The sequence below is a fragment of the Schistocerca cancellata genome, chromosome 3, assembly GCF_023864275.1.
Source record: "Schistocerca cancellata isolate TAMUIC-IGC-003103 chromosome 3, iqSchCanc2.1, whole genome shotgun sequence".
NCBI lineage: Eukaryota > Metazoa > Arthropoda > Insecta > Orthoptera > Acrididae > Schistocerca > Schistocerca cancellata.
This window is the reverse complement of record NC_064628.1, coordinates 816262749-816268748: the sequence shown is the minus strand read 5'-3', so window position 1 is coordinate 816268748 and position 6000 is coordinate 816262749.

Genomic DNA, 6000 nt, shown 5'->3' with positions numbered 1-6000 from the left:
GGAGCTCCATCGCAGTCTTTAACACTGGTAGCATGCCGCGACAGCGTGGACGTGAACCGTATGTGCAGTTGACGGACTTTGAGCGAGGACGTATAGTGGGCATGCGGGAGGCCGGGTGGACGTACCGCCGAATTGCTCAACACGTGGGGCGTGAGGTCTCCACAGTACATCGATGTTGTCGCCAGTGGTCGGCGGAAGGTGCACGTGCCCGTCGACCTGGGACCGGACCGCAGCGACGCACGGATGCACGCCAAGACCGTAGGATCCTACGCAGTGCCGTAGGGGACCGCACCGGCACTTCCCAGCAAATTAGGGACACTGTTGCTCCTGGGGTATCGGCGAGGACCATTCGCAACCGTCTCCATGAAGCTGGGCTACGGTCCCGCACACCGTTAGGCCGTCTTCCGCTCACGCCCCAACATCGTGCAGCCCGCCTCCAGTGGTGTCGCGACAGGCGTGAATGGAGGGACGAATGGAGACGTGTCGTCTTCAGCGATGAGAGTCGCTTCTGCCTTGGTGCCAATGATGGTCGTATGCGTGTTTGGCGCCGTGCAGGTGAGCGCCACAATCAGGACTGCATACGACCGAGGCACACAGGGCCAACACCCGGCATCATGGTGTGGGGAGCGATCTCCTACACTGGCCGTACACCACTGGTGATCGTCGAGGGGACACTGAATAGTGCACGGTACATCCAAACCGTCATGGAACCCATCGTTCTACCATTCCTAGACCGGCAAGGGAACTTGCTGTTCCAACAGGACAATGCACGTCCGCATGTATCCCGTGCCACCCAACGTGCTCTAGAAGGTGTAAGTCAACTACCCTGGCCAGCAAGATCTCCGGATCTGTCCCCCATTGAGCATGTTTGGGACTGGATGAAGCGTCGTCTCACGCGGTCTGCACGTCCAGCACGAACGCTGGTCCAACTGAGGCGCCAGGTGGAAATGGCATGGCAAGCCGTTCCACAGGACTACATCCAGCATCTCTACGATCGTCTCCATGGGAGAATAGCAGCCTGCATTGCTGCGAAAGGTGGATATACACTGTACTAGTGCCGACATTGTGCATGCTCTGTTGCCTGTGTCTATGTGCCTGTGGTTCTGTCAGTGTGATCATGTGATGTATCTGACCCCAGGAATGTGTCAATAAAGTTTCCCCTTCCTGGGACAATGAATTCACGGTGTTCTTATTTCAATTTCCAGGAGTGTACTTTTAGATAGTGTTTTAAATTGTGTCTTCAACATGTACATAAAATCGCTTGACTTTAAACATGAAATCTCTGAGTAGTATTTGGAAGTGCAGATTGACAGACAGACGGACAAAAAGGCTCCTTGAAAATAGAATTAACCATTTTGATGGATCCCTGAAAAGTTGACCTTTATTGTTGCATTACGTGCATTAAATATCATTGACTCGAATGAAAAACAGCTCACAGTTGCACTAAATTATGTTTATTTTAAATCTTGATCGTGGTTTCTGCTATAATAATATAGCCTTCTTCAGAAGTCATACACGCTATTAAATGACTTCTGAAGAAGGCTATATTATTATAGCAGAAACCATGTTCAAGGTTTAAAATAAACATAATTTAGGGCACCTGTGGGCTGTTTTCCATTCGAGACAATTTCGTAACGGTTGCTGTTGTCGCTGCCATGATGAAAATAATGAAATATCATTGAACGTTTACTCACTTAGCACACGAAAGAAAACATTTTTTGTGCAATTCTTTTGAACCGTATAATTACGTAGCTTTTCAAAACTCTTCATTCATATGATCACTAGGAGAATTCCTGTCAGTGAACTTCAGCTTAGCTTCCTTCCACAAACGAGTACATCCTTGGTGGTGCGTTTGTTTGGACTTGTTGCCATGCCGCTTAACGTACACATCGTAAATGTCTTGACACAAATTCATGTTAAACACAATAACATCAGCATTATATGCTTTGCAGAACATTAGGATTGACTCACTGACTGACACACACAGTGATTTTGACTAGCATGTTCAACGAAATCTGACGCTTGCACGGCATTTGTTTCAAATCGGGGAAACCCGGGCATGCTGACGTGTAAAGTGTCCTGTTCAGAGGGGCCATAAAGACTGATTGGCTCTTTAATATGGTCTACGCTCGGAACTAATTTCCTAAAACAAAATGTTATCCATTATAAATAATATATATTCTCTGAATTAAATATTTGACATAAGATATCCATTGACCCTCCCCTCTTTAAATGAATGTGGTGAGATTCTGCCGAAGTGATTGGAGCGATCTAAGTCTACCCCTAACCCCTCCTGCGGCATTCGGTATTCGTTCCCCCGCAGCGCCAGGTAGAGCGCTTGTAACGTGCAACAGACAGCCTTTACACCCCTAGGTTACCACACAACCTAGAGCCTGCACTCATATCGTACCAATACCGTACAAGTGGCTGAGTAACATTGCAGAATCAGAATTTAGTGGTGAACAGCCTTAGAACAAGATTATAGGACAAATCTCTTGATATGCGTACAGCTAATTCAAGTCAGAGAAGTCCATCACAATGAGTGGAGTCAATGATACTACGCAGCCAATCGATTCAAACAGATCTGTCATTCATTTGTTAAATTAGAAAGTATTGGCTCCCTTGATGTCAAAACTTACAAACCATTCAAAAGCCAAGATTGTGTTTTGTGTTTTTATTCAAAACAACTGGTTTCAGCAGTCTAAGCTGTCATCTTCAGTTCTTAAACATGACAGCTAAGACTGTTGAAACCGCTTGTCTTAAATACCGAAAAATATTTTGTGCGATCCTGCCTTTTGAATGGCTTTTAACAGTAAAAACTGATCGTCCTTCAATATTCTCATAATGAGAAAATTCAATAAAAACATACAGACATCTGCTTTGGAGAGAATGTTTACAAAAATTAATCACAACACCGTACACAACTTGTCACTCATTAATGACCCCACAGCCAGCATCTCTTATGATAAATTCCACACTACTAACAGTAAGGTTTATTTCAGTGAAAAGTTTAAATAAAGAAGTTTTTTTAGGCTACTTATAACGGCTAGTCAGTCGAAACCATTTTAGCTATTAAAAATTTAGGTGGGTATATGACTGAAACAATCTTCATTTAGAAAAGTGACATGCTCGCTGAGGCTCAGTACCAGGAACATGGCAAAGATGAACGAATCCAACACTTTCTAACCAAAGGCCTTCTTTAGAATCTGACATGAGCGTACCCAAGGAAATGCCGAAGCTGGTAATGTATCAATTCTACGAAAAGATAATGGAAAAACAAAAACTACCACAAAAAATAAAAAAAATAGCCTACAGAAGAACTTTCACAATCACGTCCCTCAATTTGAATACTACATTGTATGAAATCCGTACGTTACGTTCTGGGAGTATAACAATAAATTTCTATGTACCAATTAAATCTAAGTGAAATATCAATTACTATTAAGGATTCTGTTTTAATAAAGCCAAAAAATTTGCACCGCCCGTGAAACCCGGCGTCCAGACGTTTGCGCCAACTTTATCTCTGCAACGTCATCCATTACGTGGTAAGCGCTCAAGTTTGTTTCTCTTCGGAAAAACAATATACGATATTTCTCTGTATCTGGGTGTTACGGAGTGTACCCACTCGTTATGAATTCCACAGACCTAACGCTTTTCATTTATTCTGCCGGGGAACCAATTACTGCTGTTTACAATTCTTCTTTCAATATTTCATTGTATGCATGTTGCTGCTGGGTAAATGGTTCCCCTTGTTAAGCGTGTTTTTAATATGTTGCAAACAACGACGGTAGCGAATGTTTTCGAGTGTGTATAACGTGCTGCACTTTGCATGCTCCTGTTTCCCTTCCATCGCATTGCAATCGACAACCGTAACGGAACACATAATTTATTAAACCTTTGTGGTTTCAGAGTTATGAATGTCAGAAAGACAAATGATTGCACCTAAATTATGCAGTTTTGAACAAAGACTGCTAATAGATGTTTAATTATTTGTCATTGTTGATTTCCTTCAATTGGTTCACATTTGTATAGCACGAACTACCTGTTAGGAAATTCTTTTATTAATACGTAATTAACAAAACATATACAGTTTCAAGGTCACGAATCCGAGGAAGATAAACTATTACCCGGAAGTTATGCAAGTTGAGCAAATATTGCTGATTTCGATTTCTTTAAAATGTTTTTTATTCGTATAGCACGGGCTACCTCTTTTGGAAATTGCCTTCGTACTACATCTGCAGAAACATCAGACGTGCATTACAAATTCGCTATCCTGTCTTCTGCTTGACTTTTTCATTAATGATCAAAATTCTAATAATTCTAAATATACATGTCTTATGTCTCTCAGTAATCTGCTTAGTTTCCTGGCCCAGATATGAGTATAGGTGACGGTTACGTGAAACTGCCAGCTTTATTCGTGCTTCTTCGCACATCTAAAACAAACTGATGTTTAGCCACATTAGAAGTACAAAGGAGGGACAAAACGCCACAAACACAACACGTTATCATGCGTAATACGATGTAGGAAAACCGTTGGCATCCAAAACAGATTCCAGTCGTCTCGGAATGGATAAATACAGGTCTACTTCTACATCTACATGGTTACTCTGCAATTCACATTTAAGTTACTGGCAGAGGGTTCATCGAACCATTTTCATACTACTTCTCTACCATTCCACTCTCGAATGGCACGTGGGAAAAAGGAACACCTACATCTTTCCGTTCGAGTTCAGATTTCTCTTCTTTTATTATGATGGTCATTTCTCCTTATGTAGGTGAGTGTCAAAAAATATTTTCGCATTCGGAAGAGAAAGTTGGTGATTGAAAATTCGTAAATAGATCTCGCCGCAAAGAAAACCGCCTTTGTTTCAGTGACTGACACCCAACTCGCGTCTCATATCAGTGACACTCTCACCCCTATTGCGCTATAACACGAAACAAGCTGCCCTTCTTTGCACCTTTTCGATGTCCTCCGTCAATCCCACATAGTAAGGATCCCACACCGCCCCTCTAGGAGAGGACGGACAAGTGTAATGTAGGCTGTCTCTTTAGTGGGTTTGTGGAATCTTCTAAATGTTCTGCCAACAAAGCGCAGTCTTTGTTTCGCCTTCCCCACAATATTATCTATACGATCTTTGGAATTTAAGTTGCTCGTAATTGTAATTCCTAGGTATTTAGTCGAATTGACAGCCCATAAATTTGTGCGATTTATCGTATACCCAAAATTTATCGGATTTCTTTTAGTACCCATGTGGATGGCCTCGCACTTTTCTTTGTTTGGTGCTAATTACCACTTTTCGCTTGCCGGCCGGAGTGGCTGAGCGGTTCTAGGCGATACAGTCTGGAACCGCGCGACCGCTACGGTCGTAGGTTCGAATCCTGCCTCGGGCATGGATGTGTGTGATGTCCTTAGGTTAGTTAGGTTTAAGTAGTTCTAAGTTCTAGGGGACTGATGACCTCAGTAGTTAAGTCCCATAGTGCTCAGAGCCATTTGAACCATTTTTGAACCACTTTTCGCACAATACAGAAATTCTCTCTAGATCATTTTGTAATTGGAATTGATCGTCTGATGATTTTACTAGACGGTAAATTACAGCGTCATCTGCAAACAATCTAAGGGGGCTGCTGAGATTATCACCGAGATCATTTATGTAAATCAGGAACAGCAGAGGACCTATGACACTACCTTGCGGAACGCCAGATATCACTTCTGTTCTACTCGATGATTTACCTTCTGTCATTACGAACTGTGATCTCTCTGAGAGGAAATCACGAATCCAGTCACACAACTGAGACGATACTCCATTTGCACGTAATTTAATTAATAGTCGTTTATGAAGAACAGTATCAAAAGCCTTCTGGAAATCTAGGAATATGGAATCGATCTGATCTATAAAATCCACCAGCCACTAGAAGCAATGTTTCGCCACTAAAAGGAGGGTAGACACCCACAGTTTTAGTGGAAAATCCACTAAGAGTTCAGCGCTTGGCAAATGTAAT